Below are 14895 nucleotides of genomic sequence, written 5' to 3'. Positions count from 1 at the left end.
TTTAAGCCTTTGCATGGCTAGGATGGGCCCAATACACAAAACTCTGACTTCCATCATACTCTAAGTCACTTAACTCATGCATGGGCCAAGGGAAATGATCAAGAAACTTCTTTTATGAATCCACGAGACCTAAAACACATGAAAGGACAACTAATATGCTCCAGAGTACCCTATACTCACAAAGATCCAAGATTTGGGACAAAAAGCTCATAAAACTCATCTATGGAGATCTAAAAGGAAACACATCAAGGTATAAACTTTATACCTTCAAAAGATGCACAAGATGAAGTAGTTTCTAGATCCACAAGCTTGCAAGCAACACCATCTTCTTCACTAGTCTTCTTCTTCAACAAAAGGCCATTAAAATCACCACCAAGCTTCAAGATCTTCACTCACAAGCAATACACTCAAGATTAGGGTTTGGAAGGAGTGGAAGCTGATTATAGGAGGTCCAAATGTGAGTTAATATCTTTAAATAGGGGTGAAACCCTAAAATTTAGGGTTTTAGAGACTGGGCTAGTACACCCGACGTACCACATGTACACCCAGTGTACTAGCATGGCTTCCTCGTTCTCAGGCTTCTCTTGAGTATGATGTGTGTACCCTCAGGTACGCCCAACATATGGGCTGAAATGTCAAACTTAAACCACAAGGGACCAAATGTGCACACTTTGATTAGGTCAAGGGCTACAAATGAAAATACCAGATAATCGGATGTCACATATGATAATCCCTTTGAACTTTTCTAGATTTTTAAAAGGGGTAATGTCATAAAAGCCTTTAAGTTTGACAGGAATTTACGATTTTACCGTTTTGTGGATTTCTGGTTCATGTATATCGGATGTTTGCAAATTTTTATTAATTTTATTTTTAGCCTTTTGTGTATTTCTAATTCATTATAACCCTTATGTTTGACAAATATGTTTAGTTTACCCTGTATCTAGTTCATTGACGCCCTTAAGTTTGCTATTCTGGTTTATTATAGTCTATAAATTTGACATAAATGTTTGATTTTACCGTCTACAAAAATGATAAAATTGTTTTTATCTTTTTTTGCAAACATCCGATATTAGCAACCCAAAAATTTATAAAATGGTACAATCGTAAATTCCTATCAAACTTAAGAGCTTTGATTGCATTATCCCTTTTTAAAATTTGCACGAAGAAATGTGGCCAACTCTCAAACTTTAAAGGTAAGCCCATCTATATTTTTGTATTTTTTAATTGAGAATTTAAATATTTTTCTATTTTGGTGATAAATATTATATTTCGATAAATTTAATAATATTTTAAGACATTTGTGATTATTTTACATAAATAAGATTGTAGAAAGATAAACATGAAAAAAAAAAAAAGAGTATTTAATTTCTATTTTTGGTTAAAAGGTAAAATATGTAATCGTCAAAAATGATAATCAATTTTCGAAAATCTGACAATAGTTAATAAATCGCTACAACGATAAAATAGATGTTTACATAGTTATTCGTAATTTAACCACTTTCTCTTGATTATATTTCACAAATTGAGTTGATCCGTACACAACAATATTTTTCCTTACACAATAATTCATGTTTTAAAATGTTGTACAATACAATCCTATATAGTATAATTTATTGTGTATGGAAAAAAAATGTTGTATACGAATCACTTCCTTTTCATAAAGGTAAATTATTAAAGGTTCTCGATAGCAATCACTTTAAAGTTAGGTATGCACTTCCAAAAAAAGTAATATAATATCTTGGTTTATAGTTTCTTTACATAACAACTAGTAAAACAGTCCACTCGTTATCGCGGGTTTGTAAAAAACTAATTAAGGAAAAGCAATGCTCAACATAGACCTAATGCACGTATAGGTAAGTAGATAGGAACCGTAAGATTCATCCGCTCATAATATTCATCTAACAATATACAAAATTCATGTTCATTAAAGCGCAAGCTACAAAAAACGACCATAGGACCTAGCTTAATCATATACTGCACAACCCTTATTCTAAGTTCACACCTTTCTATCAATTATAATCATAATCAAAATAGTGAGAATTGAATATGATTTTGTTTTTTACCTTTACATGAGAAGTATTTATGTCATTTTCTTGGAGGAGCGAAATGAAAACCTTAAGGACACCTTTCTCAGGCACAATCCTCCCTGCAACCAATGTGGAGAATCCATCATTCCCATGTGAAATAGTAAATAAAATGCTTTATGATTCTTTATAAATTTACCCAATGCCCATCAATTTAAAAAGTAATAAATCCCTTTCAGCAACTAACCTGGAAAGATACAGACAAACAAATTTCAGTAAATTATAAAATGCTTTATAATAATGTTGATTCATAAATAATAATTTAAAGTTTCATGTATATTGTTTGCAAAAGTATTCACACTTGCTTTTTCTTGGGAAAAATAATGATCAAACATCAATTTCAATAAAAAATATCGTTTTTAATTTGATAAATACTCTTTTTAAATTTGGGATACTGTAAATCAATTTCTAGTTTATGTTTTATAATTATAATTGTTTAAAATTAGGATCTACATTTTCTTTTAATCCTACGTTACATACATACATTTGCTATATCATATTTGTAATAGGCTCGTTTCTAATATTATTATTTATTACTACGCATGCAAAGAAAGTCACCAACAGACCGCATAGCGCAGTGGATTAGCGCGTTTGACTTCGGATCAAAAGGTCGTGGGTTCGACTCCCACTGTGGTCGGTTTTCCCTTTTTCAACTAAATATCTTCTAACACGTTAATAATTTTTAGTGTGCGAATAATTTGTTTCGGCATACGGTTTTAATGCGGTGATTACTTTTCTTTAGGTGTAAGTAGTTCTTTGCAACGTTTTAGCGGTTTTCGATGACCTTTTTAACAATTTTAATCACTGGTATTTTAGGAAACACATTATATTCTAAAGAATATATGGTGGGCACACTTTGTAATCCTTTAGTTTTTCAATTCTTGATTGTGTATTTAACTATGATTTTTGAAAAATAGTAGGGATGAGCATCTGGATCGGGGAACCGGCCGGAACCAGAACCCGATGGAACCGGTCGGGTCGGGACCGGGACGTTATTTTTGTGGATTTTTGGAACCGGAACCGGTAGACCCGGCAAAAACCGGAACCGTATGATACTATTTTTCAAGGACCGGTTCCAACATTTGAAGACACAACAAGAACCGGTAAGAACCGTCGGGCCGGTTCGGTTCTTGATTTTTGCCGAAGCTGATTCCCGGGTCGGGTCTGGTTCCGGCCGGTTCGGTTTTTTTGCTCATCCCTAAAAAATAGTATGTTGTTTGTAGGATATAAGTTTTAATGAAGTTGTTATATGTATTTTAGAATAACTACTGATGATTTTTAATTTACTTATCAATGGTATATTTAAATATTTTAAAATATATGATTTTCTATTTTTCTATGTAGAATAATTTCATATTATAAAATGCTAACATTTTAACCGATTAAAAAAACAAAAATATACATGTCACTTGCATCAAAATCTTTTTCTGTAAAATTATAAACTTCATTAAATATACTTAAAGTAATCATTAGAATAATTTGGTTTCCTAAATTCTAAGAAATATGTGAAGAACACCTAATAAATAAATAAAAGTTGATGCAATATCTTTGTTATGAAAAATAATACATGATCTATTATTCTAACTAAATAGAAAATATAAACAAATCATATTTGTTTTTGTTCCATATTAAGCGAGTAACGAAGGTGGATATAATCTAATAAAATAACATTACAATAGAAGTTTGTCACATTTTACTAAATTAAATAATGACAAAAGCAAAAGATGTCCGATACCAATATGCTTACTAAATAAAACATCCATGATCTAAATCAAGAATGAAAATGTGTATTGAAAAACATTAAATTACCAAAAACATGTAATTTAAGTAGCAACTCATTTATTGCATCATGATTCAACTCATTTATTGCATTATGATTCGTTTTAAGGCAATAAAAATTGAAAATCTATGTAGTTACAATAGCGTTTTGCTTCCAGTTTTTTACAAAATAGGACCATATACTTTGAGAAACAAACCTATTATAGGAGTTAAATTGCTTTGTGTTTGAATGTTATTTTTATACATAAGAACAAACATCACTATCCAAAAGTAGATAAAAACATGCAATCAATGTACAAATATGCAATCATAAGCTGGGAACAATAATTTAAAAAAAAAAATAAAAATAAAAAGTGCTTGATGAAACCAAAGTCTTACATAAAGATACAAAGGAACACTACAAAAATAAACAAAAAACCACATGACCAAAACATATAGACAGAAATAGTGTTATACTTTAGAGCAGCAAACCATGTGTAGCATTGTACTTTAAGAGGTTGATGAAACGTTAGCAAATAAGAACCAAATTTTTTGAAACTTGAGCAACCTCTTTAACTTTAGTCCAATCCATTTGAACTCAGATGTTTCATTTTTTGTATTACACCGAATAATGTAAAAAGTTGCTCAAATACTATTTGTCGACCCAAATGATGAACCTCTAGAAGAATAAATACCTAGTATGAACAGGGGCAAAGGAGCCACCATGAACTGAGGGAAATACTTGATATCTCTACAAACAATACCATGGGTTCCATTAAATTCACCGAATATGATCATTATGTGTATTATAAAACAAATTTTGAATACTAAAAGTAGAAAAAATATAAATTTTGATGTAAATAGAATATACTTGACATTTAAGGTGATGGAAATATGCCTAATGGACTCAAAAGTAACTATACCCGTTCTTCTCCCATACGTTATCAATATTGTACTATGTATTTTGAATGATAAAAGGGGGAAAACACTACAATGGTAATACACCTTACCCCCTCCATGGTATAAGCCCTTTTCTTACTTATCTACAAATGAGCTAACAGATTGGTAATCTTTTTCCCCTATAAAAGTATTCCCAGATACAAATTCAAAAGGACATTATCTGGAGAGTTTTAGGTAGTCAAAGAACTTATGAAATCCCGTATGTACTTTTTAGAAACCAAAAAAATAGAAATCACTTGGGATTTCTATGTGAGGATCAAAGCAGATAATATAAAAAAATTAAACAAAAAGATAGAGAAGCATTATGAAACTATATTTAGTGAATGGATGAATATGAATAGACAAAAACCAAGAGACCAGTTGAATATTCAAAACTAAAAATCGGTGTAAGTACTTACATGCTTAAATGCAGTAAAATTATTTTGGTATGATTTTGATCTGTGAAGGTGCACAGCTTCCGTCACATGGGTCGACCAATAACCAGTCAAATACACCTGCAATATAAACACACACAACACACATAGTTAGGGTGACAGTTCAACACACACATAGATCTGGAAAAAAAGATATCAAAAGGCACTATGATTAACAACATACTGTTAACCAAAATTGGGACAAATATATAATCATCATAGAAATCTTCAAGTCATAGAAGAAAGATACTACATTAAAGAATTTGGCCAATAATAACCTTATAGACAAAGTTTGAATCTGAAAACACAAATAAGAAACCATAAAAACCATCGACAAATAACCAAAGACCATTATCGTTATAAACGATCTAAGAATAATGGTGACAATTGCATCCTCATTAATTCATATCATAGCCTCCTTTTACCTTTAATTCAGGCAATAAATCTATCGCTCAAACAACAAAAGTCAATATAAGAAGGATGTATACAATTGCACAATCCTTCCTGAAATTGCTGCAAATAATAGCATATTTTACCTTTGATCCATAATAGAGTTTTTGTTGGTGCGGTGGTGATGTGAGAAAGTGAGGAGAAAAAGAGGAACAAAAAGGTCTTCCAACTTGAATAAGTCTCCCTATCGTGTTTGTGCTCTTCCTTCTCCGTTTACAGGTTCCATAGAAACCACAACACTAACCTGCACCTAGTTAAGGGTATGGGACATACATGGTCAACAACCGAAGATCATTGATGTGTGCACAACATGAGGACCCCTATCTTTAAATTGAAACCCAACAGAACAACTACACTGAATGAAATTAACCACTCATACATTTGGATCCAAAAATAAGAAAAAATACAAATATAATAAAAAATATAGATAGAAAGATTGTGGAAATAATACTAAATCGAAGTAATTTTCGTCCACATATGACTAATCAAAACAATAATATTGCCAATCAATATGTTTTCTCCTAAAATACACCCTTCAACCAAAAAATACATTCAGACATATGAGGTTATTGTTTTATATAATTTTCTATGCAAAAACCTCCCTAAAATAAAGATTCAAACATACAAATACCTGGAAAGTCACCAATGTTAGGATATTAGCGTCCCATACTTTCTAGAAAGTTTTCATACTTGAGAAATTGCACTAATCTGGTTATGCTTGGGTAGCCAAGGATTTGCCATCAAATAGAATGGGAATAAGAGCTCGATATCAGAAGGTTGAGTGCACAATTTAATTCTATAATGCATAAAACAAAGATTTTAGAAACCAAGAGGAAAAAATAACATATATTGTAGGCGAGATTGGTGAGTTTGATTGATGGGTTTTCTTCATATTCCCAAATCTTGATTAATCTCTTCGTTTTCTTGAAAGTATCATCAATACATAGCAACCTCCTCGAACTCTCGGATACATCAGTAAGAAAATGGAAAATCTACATGAGGATTACCTGTTGTAACCTTAAAACATGTTATTTGGATAAATTAGAATAACAAACAGTGAAAAAAAAAAATTTTTGAACAAAATAAATTTAGGTTTTAAAACATGATCGAACTTCCATAGATATCTTACCTGAGCTCAACATCAAAAGATGGTTCCATCTACAACTTGCAAGTCCTCACATCCCTGGATAGAGATTCTAACTTACATCACTTGAAACATATACAATACCAATTTTATCCTTTCCAGCACTGTGTGATGGAATTTTGAAAATTTTAGTAGGGATACGTTTCCCTTTCAAAACCTTGAGCATATCTAAAGCATGATTTGCTTATTGGTCACCAAATTGGTATAAGACTCGGTGCCTATACATGTAGGATCATGTTTTATTGGCCTCATCTACATTGTAGTATTATATACGTAAGGCTCTCAATAGGTACTTCACCATGACTTTTCTTAGGCCTTTTATCAGATTTGCCATAGTGAACATAATAAAAAAAAAATTAGTTCAATTTTTGCAGATGTGTAAGCAACGGATTGCCCAAAATAAACCAAGAATCAGATTTATTCCAAATCAAGATTGCCCAAAATATGTGAAAGATAATCTAATAGACTCGATTACGTCTTCCTATGAAAACGTAGGGAGATACAGAAACATGATGAAGTGTGAATATAGTTATTTAACAGGGAGAAAAAGAATGGTGGTTGAAGGAAAAGCAGGTTTTGATGGTGGGTGTCTTCAATGGTCATGGCCGTAAATGGGGAGAGCGATGGTGGTGGTATAAAAAACGAATAACAGTGGTGGCATGGTTGTATTGTGAGAGGAAGAAGGGGCGGCAACGTCTAGTATTACAGTGACTGAGAGGAAGAGGGTGAGCGATGGTGCTTATGGTGGTGGCATTTAGGTAGTGTGTAGAAAAAGTGAAAGGGTGAGTGGTGCTGCAAGGTTTTGTGAACGAAAGAGATGAAGCAAAGAGAATGAAAGGGGTTAACAGATATGAAAGTACTTGGGAGGATGTCGTACCTTCAAACTGGTGATGGAGAGTCGTTGGCTGTGAGAGGGCCATGTTCTTCGTCATGAGTTTATACTAACACAAGATAGATAATCGATCCTAGGGTTAGTGGTGATGGCTTAAGAAGATGATTGAGGTTTTTAGTAAGATTTGTAGAATGAGATACATAGAGAAAGATATCGGAGAAAGGAGAATCAATGGTGGTTATGGTGGTGGTGTCGAGGGTTGGTAGTTGTAAAGGTACTACCTGGTATACACTCCGTTTAGATCTAGAAGGGGCGATTGAAAGTCGTCGGTGAGGAAAGAGAGCCATCATCACTTCAATGAATATTCTCTAGCAAGAATAGCCGATGACCTTTCCGCAGACAAAGAAAGGGCTAATGGTGAGAAATTTCAGTCAAGGTTTTCTAGAGAGAGCAAGGGTAAATGGTGGTAGGGAGTTGTCTTAGGGTTTTTTGAGTGAGATAGGAAGAAAACTGGTTACAATTTTAGGGAAGGAGAGGAACAACACTTGATATAAGGAAAGGCATGCCAGAATTGAATGATTTTTGCCGGATCTCATGCTACTAATTAGGGATTAAAAGACCAGTTCAAAGGTTGCAGAAATTCATTGTAAATAATGCATAAGGTCTTGTATCTCTTAAAATTCAGCAAAATATTGTAAATGCTTTTTAAGGTATATATATATATATATATATATATATATATATATATATATATATATATATATATATACTAGATGTGTGCCCGCGCAAAGCATCGACGATAAATAGTTTTTTTTTACGAATATTTTTCTTACGGGAAAATAATTAATAGATTTTGTTATTAGTTATTATATAAAAAGAAAAATTACCACTTTTAATTAAAATATTTATGTTTAGAACTTATATTTATATTGTATGTTTATACATTTGATGTAAATTAATTATTATTTGTATCTAGTTTAAGAAATATAAATTAACTTATGTAGTTATATTGATGAATTTAATATTATAAAATTGTTATTTTGTTCCAAATTAATTTTTTAATAACCTTATTTAATTCAAGTTTTCAAATTTTTGGTAAGTATTAATGGTTTTGTTATATATAATTGATTTGTACAAAAAGTTTTGTATCTTGTACATCTTAAAATTCAAAATATGACTAATATGCTTTATATATATATATATATATATATATATATATATATATATATATATATATATATATGGGGGTGTGAATGATCATTTGAGAACTCAAAGTTTTCCGAGAACCCAATAACTAAAGGTGGAACGTTGGATCAAAAAAATGAAGGGTTGAGATGCAAAGTGACATTTTTGTAAATAAGTAGACAAAAAAAGAAGGAACGGTATCTTAACTAATTCAGTCAGGGGTATTATAGGATCATTTGAGAACTCAAAGTTTTCCGAAAATCCAAGAACTAAAGGTGGAACGTTGGATCAAAAAAGGAAGGGTCGAGATGCAAAGTGGTGTTTTTGTAAATAAGTATAAAAAAAGGAGGGGTATCTTAATTAATTCAGTCAGGGCTAGTATAGGAATAAAAGTATAATTAAATGATTTCTTAACTCTAATATCAGATAAAATAAATTTTCATATATCTATCTCTCTCCTCCCCGTTTTCCTCTCTCGCTCAAACTTACGATCATTCCTCCGACGACTCGCCTTCGTCGAACTGCCTCCAATCCTTCATCCAATTCCATCCTTTCGATTCTGAAATTGGTTCTACTTACACGAATACGGTGAAGATAAATGACAAACCACATTTATCGCCGATTTCCATATCCCAATCGATCAAACTATCATCATCGATCATCAATCTATATGAAATCTGAAACCCCCCAACGATTGAAGTTTCATTATTGATGAACTCCTTGATCTCACGTTCTTCATAGAAAAAACTCCAGTGAAGGTGCTTTGATTTTGAATGGTTTTATCCTCTGTCAATTCGTTCCCCATAGTACACCGTAATCACCGACTTGATCTCGGCCTCCACTGTGGATTGAAGACCTGAACGAAGAAGATGATCCCTTATCGATCAAAATTTAGGTATCATATGTTTCTATTGTTGACTCATGACCTTTGTTTGACCTTTATTGTCACACCCCCAAACCAGAACGGCGGAATCGTTCGAGGGCGGATGACTTTATGTAGTATCGTAACAGTTGCATACATAGTAAAGAAAGTAAAACAACCATCATATATATAATTTAAAAGTTACATTGTTGAGTGGTACTTGTTTCAAAACAAATTACAATATGATGACAAAATGAGTTTTAAACCGACGCCTTAGCGTCACTTCTCCAAAAGCTAAAGTTTACATGTATTACTAAATCCCTGAAAAATACAAGTAGATTTGAAAGAGTAGATCAACATTTAAGCTGGTGAGTTCATAAGTATTTAATGTCAATGTTTGTATAAATTTGAATGAAATTGTTTGTAGATGTTTGAAAACTCCTAGAAAATCCCATATTTCCTGCTAGTATAAAAGTAGTCTTCTACCAAGACCCGACTATTTTGAATATTTGCTTCTACAAATCCAATATTTTTTCATAAGTGTGTGGTAGTTTAAAAGTTCCAAAACTGTAATGCAATAGTGTTTTTTATGCCTAGAATAGTAGATTTATGTATGTATAAAATCACTAAGGCATTTGATAACCCCGTAAATCAACGTGTTTTTAATGCTCCATGTGAGTTTTATAACCATGTTATTGACCCAGACTGCCTGTAACAACGTTCTTCAGGCGTTGGAATGTTATGACGTTTGTCACCCTAGACCTGCCGGTCTAATTGTAAGTAACAGTTTAGGTGCGGGATTGTCAATCCCGTATAGATCTATACACAAGTATCACGCTCTCCCTACAAGAGAATATGGTATATAATACATGACTTTAACTGAATACTTGAAAGTACGTGAAGTTGAATGTCTCACAAAACTTAGTATCAAATAGATTTACGTATGAAAAGGCTAATTATTCTTGTGAAAGTATTTCCTTGATATAGTACTTATAGTATGTAAAATCTCATGAATATCTAGTAAACTATACCTATTATAGTTTTTCCCAAATGTGTGATTCGTTTGTATGATAAACCCTAGTGAAGTGTCGACTTTATATGTAAAGTATAACATTTGTAATAACATTAATGAAAATTTATACTCAAAATATAAATAAAGTGTTTGATATTTATATAACATGTTTCATACCAAAAAAAGACAAAGTGTTATCGTGATATGTTGTATGAGAGCGTTTTCGTATGATAGTTATAAATCACATATGATTTATTATATAACAAAAGTATAGCAAAAGATTGATGTTTTTCACACGAGGATAACCGTGTATGTACTTGTATCCCCCCCCCCCTAAAAGTGTATAAAAGCATTTACAAAACATTTGAAAACATAGTTATAGGGGTATGAACTCACTTGATAGATTGAGCAAGGTGAGACGAAAGTCGAGCAGAACTTCGACTTGAGAAAGTTGATTTCTCAGGAATCTAGGGAATCTCGGGAGTGTAAAACCTTCCTTCGGAACTTGGATGTGAAGACCGGGGCTTCGGGATGGCTTCGACGGTTTAAACGCAGAGCTTCGACACAAGAAAGAAGAGAATTGAGCAATGAAACCCGGAACCCTTTGAGCTCTATTTATAGCGCAATTTTTGGGTCCCACGTCGTGGCAAAAGGGTTGCCCACATCGTGGAGTCAATCCTATCCCCTTCCATGGACGAGACGTCTGCTGCCAAGCCTGAAAACCCATCAGTCATGGTCCCACGTCGTGACCATCTGTGCCACGTCGTGGCCAGCCTGATAGCCTCGGATTTTGTGTCTCGAACTTGTAAAATCCGTAACTTCCGCATAAGAGCTTCGTTTTCGACGTTCTATATATGCACTCGCATGTGAGAATACGCTCTACAACTCTCGTTTAGATTTCGTCGTCTAATTTTGACTTTATTTTTAATTAATTATTTTTAACACGCCGGGATACGAAAACTCCGTCATAAATCCATAACTTCTTCATCCGACGTCCGTTTTCGTCAGACTTTTTACGTTGCACTACTATTATTGAGATCTTCGATTCTCATTTAGGTTGTTTCGGCCAAAAGTCTCTCGATCTCTATTTCGAGTTTTTAGTTGTCTACTGTTTATCCGGAACTTGGAAAAAATTAAAACTTCCTCATACGAAGTCAGACTTGGACGTTCTTTTCACGTACGTTTACGGTTTAATTATATCTACAATTTTCATTTAGATACCTAAGGCTAAAAGTTATTGTATTGAAACTTCGCGTTTTACGTTTAACCGTATTGACGGTTTTGCTGTGAATCTTAGGTTGGTCATAACTTCTTCGTTATAACTCAGATTTTAGTGTTCTTTATATTTCTGAAACCCTTGACACGATATCTATCATTAATGAAATCCAATAGAGACTTTTGAACACTTTATTTTTTACGATAATTTCATTATATCAAAAGAGGTTACAATTCTTGACTTTTTAGGTCATTACATTGATTCGAAATATCGGGTTGTCACATTTATGAATTGTTTTTGCCTAATAGTTAAGTTGAATCTGTTTAGTCAATATGTTTTTTAAAAAGAGTTAAATCCTTGTGTTGATTGTAGATATAAAAATAGACACCCATGTTATTGAAAAATATAGATATTTGTTTACACTCAACATGTTCGATGAAATGCCTCGATGAGAAATATCACATGTTAACTTCACTTTGACTTCATGAATGATGAACCAATTCCAATTAAGGATTCTGTCCAATTCAACATCGGAAATGTCGATGAACTCGTTGCCAATAAAGCCATCACACAGGTACTAACTATATCATTCTACCTAAAGTGGTTGAAATTTGAGTTATTGTTTTTTGAAGTATTGTATGACTGGATAAATCTTCATGATAGTCATCAAATATGTTGAAGGGTTAGTGTCTTGATGCATTAATCCTAGTTTTTTTACTTAACTTATTAATACATTGTGTCCAGATTAAAATTAAGTAAAAAAGAAAGTCATAATAGATGTCTGGATTGATTGAGTTAAAAAGAAAATGATCCTAAATCATTGAAATTAGTAAAAAAGAGACTTCTTGTAAATGTTTGAAATGGTTATGGTTGCAGCATGTTGAGGTATTAACACCAATAGAGAAACTCAACTACTATGTTGTCCAACAAAATCTGATCTTGCTTTGGTTTTTTGATGTAATAGATTCAAGCAATTATTAAAATGTTGATCTTAGCAAGTTCTTATCATTCTGGAACAATATATGGATGCTCATCTCTTTATACCTTGAAAAAATGACATCATCTGGAACAACAGTAAGAACTTTTGCAATTTTTTTTTCAATTTGGAATTGGAATAAAAAATACATACTTTTCCAGTTTAGGACAGTTGTAATTGGTCTTGGTGCTATTTTTATATATATATTTCTAAGTTGGTGTTGTATTGGAAAGTAAAAGGTTGAATATTTGGTTACATAAAAATTACGAAACCATTATGTTGGTAAAGAACTATAACCTTTTTGTGCTATTTTGTTATAGAAAAATATTCCATAATCCATTAATCTTATTTTTTCATTACAAAAGTACATTTTTGAAAGAGATTATGAACCATTTGGTATTTTATTATTGTTGTGCAATTTGAAAGTATATAAAAATAATATATTTCATCCATGTAACAGAATTTGAGATTTTTTTGGAACTTTTGAGTAAAAATTGACATGGGACATTGGTGGATCTATTAACTGCCGGATAGGTTAATTCTTATTGATTTGATTGGCTAATGCAAGATGATTTTTGTTTATGTTTATTTTATCTTCTTTTCTAATAGGACATTTTGGAGATTATTAGAGAATTAGATGAGTAACTTTTTCGGGTCGTGAATTCCGACAGGAAATGTCGGCTTTGTTGGAGGTTTGACTTGTACCTTTCCTAACGAAATGCCCTCAGGTAAAATCTCACAATTTAAATAAATAACTTTCAATTAAATAGCTTGAAACTTTACGTTCCATAAAATGTACAATTGATATTGCTTGTGTATAAGTTCTCATTGCATGACTCCTCATAATTAGTTGATGTCAGCTCTAGAAGAGGTGTTACAATAGTATCATGGCAATTTGATGAAGATAGATATGAATCATATATAATTCACATGTAAATCACATATATTTCACATATTAATCATAACTGAATCACATATGAATTATATAATTCACATGTAAATCATAAACGAATCACATATTAATTACATGTGACTCGCATTTAAATCACATATGAATCATATGTAATTTACATGTAAATCACAAGTGAAGCACATATGAATTACATGTGATTCACATGTAATTCACATATGAATCACATACAAATCTTAAGTGAATTGCATGTAATTCACATATGAATTACACGTGATTCACATGTAATTCACATACAAATCACAAGTGAATCGCATGTAATTCACATATGAATTACACGTGATTCACATGTAATTCACATATGAATCACATGTAAATCACATATGAATTACATGTAAATTACATGTAATTGACATATTAATCACATGTAAATCACAAATGAATCACATATGAATTACTGTGATTCACATGTAATTCATATATGAATCACATGTAATTCACATGTAAATCACGAGTGAATCACACATGAATTACATGTGATTCACATGTAATTCACATGTAAATCACAAGTGAATCACATATCAATTACATGTGATTCACATGTAAATCATAAGGTGAATAATATATGAATTACATGTGATTCACATGTAAATCACAAGTGAATCATATATAAATTACGTCTATATGCACACATGCATTTTATGTGTGTGTGTTCTTTGTTAATTATTTTTTAAAATTTCCGTGTCAAATTCATATTGGTATCTTAAAATATACAATCAAATGTGAATATCACATTATATAATCAATATGTTTATCTTACATGATATACGTGTGAATCTTACATGATATATATACATATGCATTTATGTGAGTGTTCTTGCATTAATCAATTTTTTTTTTAATTTTATTGTAGATTTTGAAGAATTTGTGGAAAATAATGAAGATGTGAAAAGTGATACATTGAAGAAATATGGAAATTTTGATATGAATAAATAACAACACTGTGAATCTTTGTAGCATTTTCTATTTTTTAAAATTTATTTTGTATCAAATAAAATTCATATATTATTATGTTTATACATTGATTAATAAA

The 14895-nt window shown here is 31.7% G+C and overlaps 1 non-coding gene across 1 annotated transcript; it reads left to right on the top strand.

Moving 5' to 3' along the window:
* Positions 1-2647: 2647 nt before the first annotated feature.
* Positions 2648-2721, top strand: TRNAR-UCG (transfer RNA arginine (anticodon UCG)). The gene has a single exon. It is a non-coding gene; the product is annotated as a tRNA-Arg (tRNA).
* The last annotated feature ends 12174 nt before the right edge of the window (positions 2722-14895 follow it).

This window comes from Lactuca serriola, chromosome 5, assembly GCF_051521515.1.
Source record: "Lactuca serriola cultivar US96UC23 chromosome 5, Lser_US96UC23_V15, whole genome shotgun sequence".
NCBI lineage: Eukaryota > Viridiplantae > Streptophyta > Magnoliopsida > Asterales > Asteraceae > Lactuca > Lactuca serriola.
Note: the sequence above shows the minus strand (reverse complement) of the source record. Positions and strands in the feature narration are given on the sequence as shown.